At 37.8% G+C, this 17,675-nt stretch overlaps 1 non-coding gene across 1 annotated transcript; it reads left to right on the forward strand.

Moving 5' to 3' along the window:
• Window positions 1–1,511: 1,511 nt before the first annotated feature.
• Window positions 1,512–5,049, forward strand: LOC104429768. Its single transcript, XR_005550545.1, has 4 exons — window positions 1,512–1,975; window positions 2,085–2,216; window positions 2,356–2,515; window positions 3,713–5,049. It is a non-coding gene; the product is annotated as a 1-aminocyclopropane-1-carboxylate synthase (transcript).
• Window positions 5,050–17,675: the final 12,626 nt, after the last annotated feature.

Genomic DNA, 17,675 nt, shown 5'->3' on the forward strand with positions numbered 1-17,675 from the left:
TACGTGAGAGAGTGTTAAAATATTTGAAAAGAGCTCTCTTTATAAAGCTAAAGATAAGGGAATGAGCAAATGTTTGTGTTATGCAATGGGAGATTGATAGGCCTTGAGGAGTTGCAGCTACCCATCGAGCAAAGGGATCGGGGGAAGCCAAATTCGATATGATCCCCAAACATGCATCTTCATCGCTAGGAAAAACACTCGCACAAAATTATATCATAAAGACTTATTTGTATAACACGAAGCATTATATACAAGCATCGAGGAAATCGCTCAATTGGTCCTAAATCTCTACAGTACGAATACTATTTCAATCATACTTTCTAATATTACCAATTTAATCCTACACATTTGTGTAAAATGCAAATGTGGTTCTTTTAATCAATTTTTACCGAAAACCACCGACATAGTGACATGCCACGTATGATGACCAGTGATGAGTGAATCGTCATCCACTTGTAGTAAAAATTAGTCGAAAGGACTATATTGGAATTTCTTACAAAGATTTATTACTAAATTAACAAAATTGAAAATTTATGATTGAATTGACATCCACACAGTAAGTTTATGGTTGATTAGAGACCATACAAGTTTTCAAAAGGATCCACTTGTTAGACAAAAGAAAAACTACTCAAAAATAATTTTTTATTTTTTATTTTTTATTTCTTAAGAAATAAATGATTGAAAAATATTTTCACTGAACCATATGCTTAAGTGTCGTAAAGCTTCATGATAATTGGAATTTGTTTTCCAAATTCAACTACATCTTCACCACTATTCTTGACTTCTAGTTGCCTAGAACCAAGACCCGATATGTTAGGGCCCATTCATTAGGGTCCTAGCTGCTCACACTGGGTTCTCGAGCCCTTTCATCGAGGTCTCCAATTTAGGCATACGGTTCAAGACTAGACCCTAAGGTCCAAGGTTTGTCCCTCAAGGTCCTGGTGCAAGGTCCCTAGACAGGGCGTCGTGGTCTTAGGGCTTTGTGTTAGAGCTGGATTTGTTTGTTGGAAGGTACGTCTTAAGTTTTTCAATAGCAATTTCCTAGCTAATAATAAAAAAAAGATTTTCAATAGCGAGAATTGGAAATTAATTCTCACTCATTTGAAAGGTCTATCCAAATTATAGGAGAATGAATCATCATTTCCGAAATTACTTTAATTTAAAAATAAAAAAAGGGAACATTCCCTGATAATTTCCGATTTTCCGGAAGCAAATGCATCCTAAGGTCGACAATCGGAAAAAAGACAAACAGCTAAGTATTGTCGACATCTTGTCGCCCAGTGTCCCCAGGCTACTTGGCAACCTTATGCACAATACAGTAACCTAATTCTCAAAGCATTAATTACACGTGATACAATAACCCGCGATGCATAGAGTTTTCTTCACTGATTTTCCTTGGAAGACACTTCAAAACAATCTTCATAATGGACCGCGTCCAAGGCCGTATTTCAAAAGTACTCGCTCGCGCGTTGAAAATTCGCGGTCGGAGCAACCATCCAACTCATCCCTTCAAACCGGCCTCGTGGACCAGAGGATTATGACCAAACTTGGAGTTGTCTTAATTTCCAAGAACCTTCCCTTACACTGACTGCTCATGTCAAGCCCAACGCTTTCGTGTGTGTGTGCATATCTATATATAACTCCATTTCCGGAGGCAGGGATCACTCAACTTCCTCTCTCGCTCCTCTCTACAACAATCTCGTGCTCTTTTCCGGCAAACTCCTCCTTCGTCTTTGTCCATCTTTCTTGCTATTTTATAAGTTACCAAGTCAAAAACCCGACAAGCCTTTTTTCTTTGAAGACGATGAGTTACGTTTCAAGCAACAGAAAGCCACTGTTGTCTCGGAAAGCAACCAACGACGGTCATGCCGAGAACTGTCCCTATTTCGATGGGTGGAAGGCCTACGACAAGGACCCATTTCATCCTACGCAGAATCCCAGTGGTGTCATCCAAATGGGTCTTGCAGAACATCAGGTAAAAGAAAAGGAATAAAAAAGAATTTGCTCGTAGTTCCTCTTTTTCGACGTGTGGGTCTTGTGCCGAAAGCTCGGAAAGTGAACTTTCTTTTTTCTGCAATATCCAGCTCTGTTTCGACTTGGTTCAAGAATGGCTCGTCAGCAACCCAGAAGCCTCCATCTGCACTAAGGAAGGAGTGGACAAATTCAGGGACATTGCCCTCTTTCAGGATTATCATGGCTTGCCCGCGTTCAGAAACGTACGTTTGGGTGAATCAAATTCATTGTCCCGCTCCTCTTTTCAGTAACCAAATCTATGCATTACATCATTAATCGATGTGCGAAAGTAATATGAGAGCTTGACGACGGATAGGATTTTAAAGCCATGATCTTTTGCAGGCTGTGGCGAAGTTCATGGGGAGAGTGAGGGGGGACAAGGTCAAGTTTGATCCCGACCGGATTGTCATGAGCGGGGAGCCACAGGAGCTCACGAGATGATCACATTCTGCCTGGCTGATCCTGGCGATGCGTTCTTGGTGCCAACCCCTTACTATGCAGGGTAAGATCTCGCATCATTTTCTGCTTTCCAAGCTAATACATCACGGGTTTAGTTAATATGATAAATGCAAAACTGATGGGATTAGGTGCGCTCCAACTGTTCACATTATTGGAGATTCGATTAGAGGGCAGCACCTTCCTACTTAGGCATGGAAAAGATTAAAATAATGCTTGGCTACCACTGGGAAGAAAAATTATATTATCCATATGATGCGGCTTCTCGGTGTTCTTTATTAATCACAACACAAAACTGATCTTATTAATAAGAAAATGATTGGGTTGCCTCATTATGCTTGCCATGTGAGTGTTCTTTTGGGAATTTTACACCAAATTTAGTCCGTGTCCATCTTCAAAGACGGATGTCGGCAATCCTAATGACATATATTAAATCATTTTCCAGCTGTTTTGCTTCGCTCCATCTCTTTCACAGTATCCATAATACTTCGGCAAGGTCAACGACCGGCAAGAATTATTGGTCAATATGGCCCGTACTTGATTTAGTTAATGATAACTAGGGGAGCTGAATTAAGACACAGGGCAAGTTGCCTCGAAATTTCATTGTCACCATCCAAACGCTATGGCCGAAAGGACCTGCCTTTTCCTGTGTATTGTCACCTCTGGCTCTTGACAATAATTGAAATCGGGTACCGTTTTGGGAGAATTCTTTACAATGTTGGGACAAAACAGATGAGGCCATTTTTAGAGGCTAAATCTTCCCTGAACAGTGAAAGTCGTTTTCTTCAATATAGTTCTTGGATACATCTTCCAGGGGACAGATTAGGGCCTTTAGCTATCTCTACTCCTGCAGAAAACATGCTTAATTTAACTGCTTTTTGAGGGTTGTCTAAAGACTGATTATGACTGTTTGTTCATCTCAAAGTTAATCTGACCTGTCCAAAAATTACCTGGTGAGTGATTCGGGTAAATTTAAAGAACGAAAGCATTGAATAAGGATTGGTTTTCACGCTAGAGAGCGTTGGGCACGTTTAATACTCAATATGGCATCTCTGTTAATAAGCTTTTGGGATAAAGACTTAAAAAGTTTCACATAAGACTGTCATTTTCTCCAAGAAGAACAAAGAAGAGTTTTCATGGCCGAGTTTGAACATGAATGGTGAAACAGAACCTATATTTTTATGAACGACAACTCGTTTCTTCTCAAGTTAATTGAAAATAAAACAAAATTATCTTTTTGCAGATTTGATCGAGATTTGTGTTGGAGGACCGAAGCACGACTTCTCCCCGTAGTCTGTCACAGCTCTAACAATTTCAAGGTCACCAGGAAGGCTTTGGAAGAAGCATACGCAAAAGCTGTTGAGGCCAACATCAGCGTAAAAGGGTTGCTCTTAACCAATCCATCAAACCCACTAGGGACCATCTTAGACCGAGACACGTTGAGAGAAGCCATGAGCTTCATCAACGAGAAGAACATCCACCTCATTTGCGATGAGATATATGCTGCTACAGTCTTTCGTCAGCCTGATTTCATAAGCATCGCAGAGATAATCGAGGAAGATCAAGAATACAATCGCAACCTCGTGCATATAATTTATAGCCTCTCAAAAGATATGGGTTTCCCTGGCTTCAGGGTTGGGATTGTGTATTCATACAATGATGCCGTGGTGGAGTGCGGCCGGAAGATGTCCAGCTTCGGTCTAGTATCCTCCCAAACTCAGTACCTAATTGCATCCATGTTATCGGACGATCAGTTCATCGCGAAATTCCTGTTGGAGAGTGCGGGGAGGTTAGCGACGAGGCATAATGATTTCACTGACGGACTTCGTCAGGTAGGCATCAAGTGCTTGAACGGCAATGCGGGTCTCTTCTTATGGATGGATTTGAGGGGGCTCCTGATGGAGAGCACCGTAGAGGCAGAGACGGCTCTGTGGCGGGTTATAATTAACGATGTCAAGCTCAATGTCTCGCCGGGTTCTTCCTTTCACTGCTCAGAGCCAGGATGGTTCAGAGTTTGCATTGCCAACATGAATGACGAGACCACGAAGGTTGCTTTAGCACGAATCCGAGAGTTTGTGCTGAGGAATGGCAATAAGCCGAACAGGAAGGAGAAGTGCTGGCAGAGCGACCTAAGGCTTAGACTCTCGTTCCGAAGAATAGACGATGTGTTGAGGTCGCCCTGCATTATGTCCCCTCACTCGCCCATCCCTCAATCACCACTGGTTCGAACCAGAACTTGAAGTTGACAATCACGTGATTCTACAAACAGGCATTTTTCCCATTAAATTGAGAGCTTTCCAAATGTCAAATAGGGAATTGGATTCCTTATTTGCTTAGTAGACAGGATCAAAGATTCTTTGGTAAGGAAAAAAAAACTAGAAAAGCTGAAATATAGGTCGGGACTATACCTTGTAAGCGGGTGCAGAGCAGAATGCATCCTAATTTTTCTGCACCCCAGTTTGTTCATTCTTTCATCAGGCACGGTATTTTAATTCTTTCCTTCTGTATCATCCCTAAGATGGCCCTAAGTTGCTCAATTGAGTATAAGCAGGAACCCATCAGGATTGACATTTTCAACAATATTCAGACTGTCCTGTTGTTTTCTGGAGAAGGATGTCTGAGTTCCTGTGCATCACAGAGTTTGGTATTCCCTGTGGCCTTTCTCGGCTTATCCTTGTGTTTTTTCTCAAATGAGTTTGTGCCTTGTTTAATGTTCTCTTCCCTTCTCGATAGATGTTAGCTGAAAGAAGGAAAGGGAAGGATACAGAAGGGAGGCGACCAAAAAGTACTTAGGCTTTCAAGCTGCTCTTGTTATTCAACGTTAAGAGGCATTAAACTGGTTTATCTACCCCTTGTTCTCTTTCTGGAAGCTGCAACTACCAAAAATGAGAACTGAGATCGATTTTTGTCAATATACTAAATTAATTCAGTAGGTAAGGAATCAGTGTCGTCCCATCTTTCTAGTCAAATATGGTAAGCAATCTGATTTTCTTGTTTCTTTTGTAGCCGTCATCAAAGAGTTGAAGATTGATGTTTGAATTGAATTTGGGTGCTCATCTTAAACAATCCAAAATTAGATATGGAACTGGTAGAGAAAATTCGCTTTTAGGATAAAGCCGATAATGTTGCATTGTATTCCATTATGGCAACCTGAGCATATCGATTGATCACAGCACAAGTCAGGATCCAACAAAAAAAGGCTAATCCCTTACGGTTTGGCCTCTTGAAACTAATCCTTTAAGTTGCATTTGGTTGTCAGGACAAGGACTGGGATAGGATCGGATAAAATGAGATAATAAATCCCCGGTATAGTTTATATGGACATATTTGATCCTTTCGAGTGTTTGGTAACTTCAAATTAAGACTGTAAAATAAATAAATAAAGAAAGTTCAATTTTATTAAATAAATGAAAATTAAACAATTTAATTAGATTGAAAGAGTGAAATGGAAAACTCTAGGTCTAAGAACTTTGGCCTGAAGTGATCTACAAATGAGTAGAGTGTCGATACTATATGGCTTCATTGCCCCCACTGAGAGCAAGTTGGAGCCTCTTGCTTCAACAAGAAAAGCAAAAGAATTGATGCTTATGATATGACTTTTTTTTTAAATAAAAAAATTCTTATGGGGCCATAAGTTGATGCTTTGCTAAATGCAAGGAAATCCTCCATGGACTGCACTGCCTCCTCTACCTTTTGGCACTGGCTATGAACCTTCTCGACTTGAGTTTGAACAGTCTTGAGAATCTGGATAGTTTGATCATTCTTGGCCACAATAAGAGAGACTTGTTGATTCAAAATCTGTACTTGACTGTCTAAAGACTATACATTTCTAGTGTGAGAATCAAAAGTAGATCTCAAAGCAATGTGAATCTTCTGGATCTCAATCTCCATAGCGTATTGCTGAGCTTTTACCTCCAAAAGGAGTTCTATCATCCTTTGATAGTTAGCATTCGGTTTAGTCTACGCACTAGCTTCAATGAATTGAATTCGTAGAGAGTCCAGAGTTGAGGGAACATCAACTTGTCTAGCTCCATGTCTCGGTGTAGATTCTTCAATGTCAGCTTTAGGAAATTGAGAAGCATAGACATTTTCTAGGTCTGCAGGAGATTGACTTATACCATCACTCGCAAAATGAGGAGAAGAAGTCTTTGTTTTCTTAACAACTCCCCTTGTTTCTATGCCTACATGTGGAGAAGGGATTCCTTCTTCTTGTGTCTTCTTGTTTTCAGAACGAGAGTGATATTTTTTTATGTTCGTACTCCTACAAGTTCACTCCTAGTTGCTTTTGAATGTTCAGACAATATGATTGCAACTGTCTCTGCATAAGAGTCATCCTCACGACCTTCTTCTTCTTCTTCAGCCCTTGTTCCTTCTTCTCTTTCTACTTCTTCCTTCTCTGTTTCTTCTGCTTCGTCATGCTCTCCTTGCTTTTCTTGCTCTTCTTCTTCTTGCTCCGTTTCTTCTCTGTTTTCTCCTTTCTTTTCCTTTGGTTACTCAAAACCAACAAAACCTTGAAGATTCTTTAAGGCAATTGCAGAAATTGTAAGATCAACTTCATCCTCTTTGTCCTGCAGGATGAGTGATCTTCTATTCTTTACAAGTTCTTTCACAACTTCCTTGCCTTTCCTCTTTCTTCCAGCAGAATCTTCCTTGGTTTTGCTTGAGGACTCATTCTTCAAGCGCTCAATAGCTTTGTTCAGGTCCTTCAACCTCATCTTGAAATCATTTTTAGTCTTATTAACATAGGAGCAACAATTTGAGAGCAAAGTGAGGCGGGAAACTGGATCTGAAAATGTCTAAACAATTTTGTAACCAGCACTGAATAAGGCAATTGTCTTTTGTCCTTCATAACTATCTTGTACATGTGCATCGGGATAGTATGATGGAGTGAAAATCTCATCCCATTGCAGATGGTAAACATGAGTCTCGCTTCGAATATGGAAATATCTGTTTTCGATGCAGCCTTCGGTCTGATGCAGTTAATGACAACTTTGTGCAATAGAACATTTGAGGTTGACAGTTTAGAATATGTGATGCCTCCTTTGGTAATCTGTCCTTGACAAGAAATCTGGTGGCTTGTCCTATTGAGATACTGATTGGTTGAAAACCACTCATTTCCATCCCAAGAATGTCTACTAGTGTGTCAACATCCACCACATAGGCTTTATCACTCACAGTAAACTAGATTCGATTCTGGTCAAGAAAAGATAGAGTCTAGGAAGTCAAAATCGTCTCAGAATAGAAATTCTCAAGTTGAAGAAAGACCAACTTTTCCCTTAAGTTCACCTTGATTGAGTCTAGGAAGTCAAAATCGACAGTTCGAGAGTTCATCGCCCCTCTCTTCAGCATTTGGGTGTAAACCCTTTTGTGCTCCTTAGAACGAAAGAGTTTCGTTCTATCACCCGGTTCATTAGCAGCCACACCCATTATGGGTTGAAAATTCGAAAACATCATTTCATTATCATCCTTGTTTTCAGGATGTTCAGCATTGAACCTAGGGTCAGAAGGAAAGTTAAGAAATGCTTCATCTACCGCTCCTTTCAGCGTTATTCCTAAGCGTTCCATCATTCTTAAAAACAACGTTTCGTTCCTATGCCCGTGTCCTCTTAGAAAATCAGTAATAAAGGATATTGACGTACCACTCATTTTCAGATAACCATAATGTTTATAAAGAACCTAGGGGGTTAAAGTCCTGAGAGGTACTGCGTCTTGCTCGACTTCCTTTTCCAGAGGTTGGCGTGGAGGGTTCTACGGAGACTTCTGTGGAGATTTCTGCGGAGAGTCTTCTTCAATGAGATTGAAATGTGTCTGCCCTTCCGGCACATTCCGAGGCCCTTTGCTTGCAATCCGAGAGGATTTCCTTTGGTAAGACATGCTTGCAGACTTGGAGGATTTCGAAGACGAGTTTGAGTGTAGAAAAGAAGAAAACTTGTAGAGAAATCTAGAGAGAAAATGTCGGAGAAGAGAGTCTGTATTCTAGGATTTTGAAACGATGTGCTAGAAAGAAATACAAGGTGGTATATAAAGAGAGTGAAATGGGGTACTTGAAACGTCACAAGAGAGATGCCTTTTTAGAACGAATTTTAAAAAGGTAACTTCCAAAAATTTAAAAATTGAAAATTATCAATGAAATAATAATTTCTAAAAATAAATTAGGCAAGCGATGATTCAGATAATCATACATTTTCATACCAAAAATTAAAATACCTGGATTCGATACATTCTCATACCGAGGTAGCTTTTGATATTATGAGTCTGACCAGCTTCAGACTTTAAATGATTGGAATATTATATTTAATTTGGTGCGAATAGACTCAAATAGATTTTTCTTTAGAGGCTTCGAAAAGATGTCTGCCAACTGATTCTTCGAATCAATGAACTGAATCATAATCTCCCCATTTTGGACATGATCTCTTATAAAGTGATGTTGAATCTCTATATGCTTCGCCCTTGAATGAAAAATTGGGTTTTTGGTGAGATTTATAGCACTAGTGTTGTCGCATCTGATCTCGATACATGATTCTTCAATCCCAAAGTCTCTTAGTTGTTGTCTTATCCATAAGATTTGAGAGCAACAACTCCCAAGAGAAACATACTCTGCTTTTCTGTTGATAATGCTACAGAACTTTGCTTTCTTAAGAACCAAGATACTAGCATATTTCCCAGCAGTTGACAGGTTTCGGATGTGCTTTTTCTATCCACTTTACAACCGGTTAAATCAACGTCTAAATATCCAAGAAAAGTAAAGTGTCATTCTTTTGGATACCACAGACCCAGCTTTGGAGAAGTCGCAACATATTTAATGATGCGTTTTGCAGCACTTAAATGAGATTCTTTAGGATTAGATTGAAATCTAGCACATATGCAAATACTGAATAAAATATCAAGTCTAGAAGCAGCAAGGTAAAGAAGTGAACCGATCATGCTTCTGTATAACTTTTGATCTACTTTCCTCCCTCTTTCATCCTTGTCCAGTTTCGAAGAGCTTGACATTGGTGTCTTTGTCTTCTTGCAGCTCTCCAACCCAAATTTCTTGATGAGATCTTTTGCATATTTCTCTTGATGAATGAATATATCTTTCTTCGATTGTCTTACTTGCAATCCCAGAAAGAAGTTTAACTCACCCATCATGCTCATTTCGAATTCATCTTGCATAGATTTTCGTTAGGAGAATCAAAGATAATATCATCTACATAAATTTGTACTAGCAGAAAATCTTTTCCTTCTTTCTTTATAAACAAGGTAGTATCAACCTTTCCCTTTTCAAAACTATTTTGAGTTAGAAACTCACTCAACCTTTCATACCAGGCTCGAGGTGCTTGCTTTAGTCCATACAAGGCCTTTTTCAATCTGTAGACTGAGTTTGGTTTCTTTAGATTTTCAAATCCTGGTGGTTGTTCCACATAGACTTTTCTTGTATGAACCCATTTATGAACGCACTTTTGACATCCATTTGGAATAACCTGAAATTTTTATAACAAGCAAAAGCAAGTAATAATCTAATTGCTTTTAACCTCGCTATTGGTGCATAGGTCTCGCCATAGTTTATCCATTCTTCTTTTGTATATCCTTTCGCCATGAGTCTTGCTTTATTTTGATCACTTTTCATTTCTCATTCATTTTGTTCCTGAAAACCCACTTTGTTCCAATCACGGATTTGCCTTTAGGTTTTGGAATTAGCTCCCATACATCATTGATGCTGAATTGTTTGAGTTCTTCTGCATAGCTTCTATTCACCTTTCATCTGACAGGGCTTTGTCTACACCTTTTGGTTTTATTTAGAAACACATGCTAGAGCATCAGACTCTTCTCTTCTTTTAGATTTGGTGCAAATTCCTTCATTAATGTTGCCAATGATGAGTTCTTTGGAATTACTTGACTTGTGCTTCCAGTTGTTGCTTGGTTTGAAAGTTTGTTGATCCTCCACTTCAGTTGAATATTCTCGATCTGCTTATTGATGTTCTTCAGAAGTCTGAACCTCTTCGAGAGAAGTAGACTTTGTTAAGTTTGGAACAGGTTCAAACTCTTCAAGTTGAGTTTGATCTAGTTGATTCTGCACATACTCTTGAAACTTGATGTTCATAGATTCTTCCATGGATTGAGTCTTCTTGTTAAAGACCATGTAAGCTTTGCTTGAAGTCGAATATCCTAGGAAGATTTCTTCGTTTGATTTCTCCTCGAATTTTCCAAATCAATCATTTGCATTCTTTAGAATAAAACATTTACAGCAAAAGACATGAAAGTAGGAGACAATAAACTTCTTTCCTTGATACACTTCATAAGGAGTTTTCTTTAGAATAAACCTCAAGAATACTCTGTTGATAATATAGCAAGCAGTGGAAACTGCTTCGCACAAAATCGAGAGGATATCTTGCTCTCTACAAGAGAGTTATGGCCATCTCCTATAAGGATCCGTTCTTCCTTTCCACAACCCCATTTTGTTCTAAAGTGTATGGAGAAGAGAAAACATGTTGAAAACTAGATTCATCACAGAACTTCGCGAAGTCTTGATTTTCAAACTCACTTTTATGGTCAGTTCGTATGCTTGAAATAGCATAACCCTTTTCATTTTGAACATTCTTTGCAAACTTTGAGAAATAAGAGAAGGCTTCAGACTTACTTGCTAGAAAGTATACCTAAGTGAAGCGAGAGTAATCATCCACAATTACTAAGCAATATTTCTTTCCATCAATACTCTGAGTTTTGGTTGGTCCAAAAAGGTCCATATGAAGAAGCTGCAGAGCTCGATTGGTAAAGACTTGATTCACAGGTTTAAATGAACTTCTGACTTGTTTTCCCACGACATAGGGAGTGCAAAACTCATTCTTATGGTAAGTCAAATTAGGAAGTTCTCGAACAAGCTTCATAGAAGAAATCTTGGCAATCTGTTTCATATTAGCATGACCAAGCTTCCGATGCCACAGACTTGCTTCATCTTGAATAGAAATAAGACACTGAGAACTTTATGGGTTTACATCTAGAAGGTAAATGTTGCCATGCCTTCAACTAGTAAAAGATTGAGAAAAGTCTTGACTCATTCTAGAACAAATACATTCTTGGAAGTTTATTCTGAAACCAATATCACAAAACTGACTTATACTCAGCAAATTGTAGTTCAAACCTTCCATCAAAGAAATATTGTTGATAGTCAGGCTTTCAATTTTCACAGTTTCACATCCTACAATTTTTCCTTTGTTGTTTCCTCCAAAAGATACTTTTCCACCATTTAGTCTAACAAGCTTTATGAATCAGCTTGAGTCTCCTGTCATATGCCTCGAACAGCCACTATCCAAATACCATTTTATCTTTCTTTTAATAGTGACCTCAATTTCTTTGTCATAGTCTGAATCAGAGTCTGTTTTTTTATTCTAAGTCTGATTCGGAATGAGCTATCAGACATATGTTAGCATATTCTTCTTCACTTTCCTCACACTCGGTGTCACTCCAAGTTTCAGTTTTGAGTGCCTTTTTGTACTTCTCATTTTTTTTTCTTTTTTCTTCTTCAATAGTGGACAATTTGGTATGATATGCCCATTTTTCTTGCATTCGAAGCATATCACATATTTGCTGGTTTCATTGTCCTCTGTTCGTCTCTTCTGGAAATTCTACGTGCTCTGCTTCTTCTAGTTGAATCTTCTTCCCTTTCTTGATCATAAATGCCAGCTCCTCATCGTCCATATCATCATCTGAATTTGTATAATCAGAATCAATGTTAGACTTTAAAACAATTGACTTCTTACTTTTAGGATCTTCTTCATCATTTATCTGCTCCACTTCGTATGACTACAACGTGCCTATCAATTCGTCAACTGATAGAGGCATGATCATCTGAGTTTTTCTAATTGAAGTCTTCACATGATTCCAATATTTCGAAAGCCCACATAGTAGTTTGTTGACTTTCATTGGTCATGAAATTGGTTGACCTTGATTCGCTAGGCCATTTACAATCTTTGGAAAGCGACTGAACATATCAGTTATTGATTCTCCAAGCTTCATTATGAAGGCTTCATACTATCCAAGTAGAATATTTATTTTGGTTTCATTCACACGGTCAGTCCCTTCGTAAGTAACATGTAATTTGTCCTAAACTTTTTTTGCTGTTTCACAAGAAGAAATACGGTTATATTCAGTGGGAGATAAGGCACAATATAAAGAGTGGATAGCTTTAGCGTCAAGAGCTTGTCTCTTGATAATTTCAATTTGTGTTGTTTCATTAGCATCAACAACTTCTTTCCCTCTGTCCGAGGTTGATGTTGCTTTATGATTGATTCCTTTTTCAACAACATCCCACTCCAGGGGATCTCTCAATCTGAAAAATGCCTTTATCTTGTTCTTCCACACATTATACTCATTTCCATCGAAGTAAGGAGATTTGGTGTTGCTCTTGACCTTCAACCAGTCCTAGAGCCAAAATACTAGCCATAGAGAATCTTTAGCTTAGAAGTAAAACACTTCAATAATTAAGTACACAAGCTCTGATACCAATTGAAAGTGCTAGTATGAACACCTAGAGGAGGGTGAATAGGTGTGAAGACAATTTTTCGCAAAGAATAGTAGAAATATTTTATTTTTGAAACTGAGTCTGAAGAACAACGGACTTTGAGCGAATTTAGACTTTAGCAGTTAAATAGAACTATGAGCAAAATAGAGAAGTTCAGGAAAGAGAATAAGAACACATAATTTATAGTGGTTTGGCTTATATCAAGCCCACGTCCACTCTCCCATGCTGACAGCCTCCTGGCTGGATTCCATTATGAATCAAAAGAGAATATACAATCTTGCGATCTCGACTTCACAGTGAAGAGTTTGTATTGTTCTCTCACGAAGTCACATTGTAAGTCTTTCGCTCTTTTGAGTACAATTTTGAGCTCAGTGCAAGAAATAATAAGAAAATGGGAAGTTTTAGGCTTTGGAATTTCTCTTTCACGCATTCTATCAAATGACTAGAGATGTCTCATTAAATACTCCTTCATGCATTCTCGACCGTCGGCACTTTCCAAAGGAATCCTTTTCCAATCAACCTGTTGGACAAAATCAATTAAGGAGATCTTCGAGCCGTTTGAAGATTGTGATGAAAGCCCATCAATCCTGTTCGCCCATACAATCGGGATCTTTGGTTTCTATAAGTAGATTCTTTCCAAATTTACTTGCTATTCGAAAAGATTTGAAGTATTTAAACTGATTCCAATAAAGATAATCAATTTCGTAGGTGATATTTCCATCTAGAAGGCCATATATAACCTGTACAAACCGAATTCTTGAAGAAAGAAAGATGATCCCTCATCTGAAAAAGTCTTCATTCTTCACTTGCGTTCAGTCTGAAATTTATCAGAGTGGATAGATTTCTGATGTAGAATAGACTTTGACACTAAAGTCTAACAGTCTTCAGACTTTGACACAGAAGTCTTGAACTCTTCAGAATAGATTTTTAAGTTTTGTCAACTTCAAAACATCAAAGGAGTTTTCTCCAACAACTCTTTTGTGTTGTGTGTGTGTGTGTGTGTGTGTGTGTGTGTGTTTTTTTTTTTTTCTCTTGAGCACAATTGGTAAGGCACATTGAAGAAAACAAATAGTTGAGAGAAGTTTCAGACTTTGGAATTCCAATTTTCACGTCTCCTTTTCAACTTGACCAAATGACCTCCTTTAAATACTCCTTCACACCACACTAGCCGTTGGCATTTTTCGGAGGAATTTCTTCCAATTAACCCATTGGGTAGAATCTATTAAAGAGATCTTATAGCCATTTAAAGATAGAGATATAAATTCTATTGATTTTAGTCATCAATATAATCAGAATCTAAGTTTTCATAAGTAAAATTTTCTCATAAGTAACTTATCTTCAAGATTGATCTTGTCAAATTTGTGATTGAATTAATCAATGTGTGTACACACACACACACACACACACACACACACACACACACAAAAGGAAAGTGAAATCCTTGGCCAGAAGATAGCCGTTGAAAGAATCTTTTGTTTCCAAATAAAGTTCATTTGTGTTGCAGAAGATAGCCGTTGACAAGTTTGGTTTCCAATTAAAGTTCTACTTCAATATGGTCAAAATAGGAAATGCTCTGGGATGAAATAAACTTAAGCAAGAGTCTTTGATAGAACCTTGATAAGTCCTTAGAAACAACTCACAAGCAATTTGTACTTAAAATAAGCATTAAAAACAGAAAGTCTTGTCAACTTCAAAATCTTGATAGGAGTTTTCTCAACAACTCTAATGAAGAGGAGAGCAAAGACTTCACGTTTGATGAAAGTGTACATAAACACTTAGCAAACAAGAACTTTGAACTCATAATTAGATAAAAATTTAGGACTCATAATTGGATAAGAAGACTGCGTGGACATCTTAGTTGACAGAATAATCAAGTTTATATATCGAAAAGACACTAATTAGATAACTAGTGTAATTAAGTCCCTAACCCTAGATTTCTAGCTGTGTGGGAGATTTCTAACCGATCCAAATAAGCTAATGGCAACTCCCCATATGGAATTATTATAGGATTAATCGAATTAAAATGTAAATTCCAACGTCGTGCGAAGCATGGGTTTGAGAGAAATTTATGCCAATTGGGATCAATGGTCTCCAACTCGACGTTACCTCTAAACTTGTCATTTCCCCCAATGCCTGTGTCGGGAGGGTCACGGCAAAAGTTACATAAGTCCAAGGAACGGTATTTGTCCAGTGTCTCAGGGTTTGGACTTTGGGGACAATGGTCATGAGGGTCACGCTCGATTATGTTTTCAGACAGCACAAAAGGTTAAAAAAAAAAAAATCCTTCACATCAACTTATACTTCATCCTATAGTCCTGTCGGTGATGCGGAAAGCACTTCCCATTAAAGTCGTCTAGACCAGGTGCAACAGCATTTTGAACTTCTTCCATAGCCTCCTCACCGATTAAGTACTATTTCATTTCATCAGGTGCCAAGTTGGGAATTTTGTCTGATACCGGAAGAAAGTCCTCCGGCCCTAAAATTTGATATAGGCTCTTGAAAAAAACTGTAGTCATCTGATGCAATAGCCCTTCTTCTCAGTCCCCAGATCCATCTTAAGCTTTTAGCATTGAAATTTTATTTACACGTAAATAAGCTTTTCCAGATAAGGGCTCGAGATGAAACGGAAAATTTAATAAAAAGGCGACTCAGATTGTGTCCAGCATGTATTTCACGTGCGAGTGGAGGCGAAATCCAATTTTACATTTGGTTTGGCTCAAGCTCATGCATGAGAGCCCGATATCTTTTCCTTCTTATTACCAAGCTAGTATAGTGAACCTATTAATAAAATGAATAAGAGAGCTCGTCAAGCAAGATGAAATATGAGAAAGCATGAAAAACAAGTTTTTTGAAAAGCTTTTCTACTAACAAAGCCGAAGACTACTTAGAGAGAAATGCAACGAGCACCCGCATTTTATTAAATGGTATTGCCGTAGAAATCAAAGTGTGAATTGTCACAGCAAATCATGATTTTGATTCTTGTTTGGGCGAGAGAATTCATGTCTGATCCTGAACTTCTCATCCCTCCATGGGCATGAATCCTCCTTCTACACTTAACTTTGACGAAAATCGTAACTTAAAGAATAAAACTCAACTGGTCAAAGGGAGACTAAGAATGATCCGACTGCCAGATGAGAGCTGACCTAGAATATCAATGTTGTTTAAGATGACCCTTGTTGTGCTTTTGTCCTTCGTGTGGTCAACAAAGTGTTGAGAAAACTTCTAATATATTTTGAAGTTGACAAAACTTTCTTATTCATATTCTTATTCTAAAGAATAGTAGACTTCTAAAGTCATATTGCAAACTTTTGTCAATCTCTATTCATTCCAGAAGTCTTTCCCACTTTGACACAATCCAGACTGAAACCAAGTCTAGAACAAAGATATTATCAAACTCATAATTATTAATCTTATGACAAGGTTTCGATATGAACAAAATAGAGATTTATTCCTTAATATCTGGCTTTCTGGTGAAGAATCTCACTTATCTTTTACAAATACATTGATGGAATTAATCACGAATTGATGAAATCAATCTTCAACACAAGTTTCTTTTTGAGAATCATCTACTTATGGAAATCTATATTCTAATTGTATGGGCGACCGGAATCAACGGATTTCCATCTCAATCTTCAAACGGTTATAAGAATTCCTTAATTGATTCTATCCAATGGATTGATTGGAAGAAATTCCTCTAGAGAATACCAATGGCTAGTAAGGCGTGGAGGAGTATTTAAGGAGGTAATTCAGTCTATTTGACGAGTGTGTATGAAAATTGAAATTCCAAAGTTTGAAACCTTTCCAACCACTTGTTCTTCAACGACAGCTCTCATAAATTGTACTCAAGAGAGAAAATCACAGGAATAGTGATTTAGTGTGAGAAAAAGAAATCTTCTATTGATTGTTTGCACTTGAAATATTGTACTTATTTGTTGATACTTTAATGAATTACAGTCAAAAGGTTGTCAACATGGGAGAGTGGATGTAGACTTGATCTAAGCCAAACTACTATAAATCTCCCATGCAATTTTCTCTTCCCTTAACTCTTTTCAGCTTTATTAGTTGCGATTTTCTTTTAAGTTTCTCAAAAATCTATTCCATATCTTATTTGATTATGAATTTTCTTTAGAAGTCTGGTGACACTTTTAATCAGACTTCGACTCTTTTTCAGACTTTGCTCGCAACATATTTTATTCTGCATTTATTTGTCAAGATTTATTTTAACACCTATTCACCCCCTCTAAGTGGTAGTACTAGCATTTTCACAAAGTTTACCTTTTTCATATGCAAATGTGTTAGATTTGTTCGATCAAAGAATTCCTCTGCCATTAAAGCTAGACCAATCTAGAAATCTACGATTGGACCAGTTATAACACAAGGTGATGGGAGATGGACTTTTGAATTCCTGGTCTGCCATCTTTTTGATTATGTTTACTTTGATTTCATGCACACATTTGTCAAATTAACTTAAATCCGTAAAACTTTTTATACTAACTACTAGCTAGTAAAGGAGGTGGGCATTCCCCAAAAAAAAAAAAAAAAAAAGGAGGTGGGCTTGCACTTGGGTGCTAGATGAAATAATAATATCATGAAAGATTCTTATATTTTTGTCTGAAATTTAAAAGTATTCATTTATCTTTTTTATTTTTATTTTAAATAGTTATTATACTTCTTAAAGAGATCTTTCCATGGTCCTCGAGTATGG

The sequence above is a fragment of the Eucalyptus grandis genome, chromosome 4 (genome assembly GCF_016545825.1).
Source record: "Eucalyptus grandis isolate ANBG69807.140 chromosome 4, ASM1654582v1, whole genome shotgun sequence".
Classification (NCBI taxonomy): domain Eukaryota; kingdom Viridiplantae; phylum Streptophyta; class Magnoliopsida; order Myrtales; family Myrtaceae; genus Eucalyptus; species Eucalyptus grandis.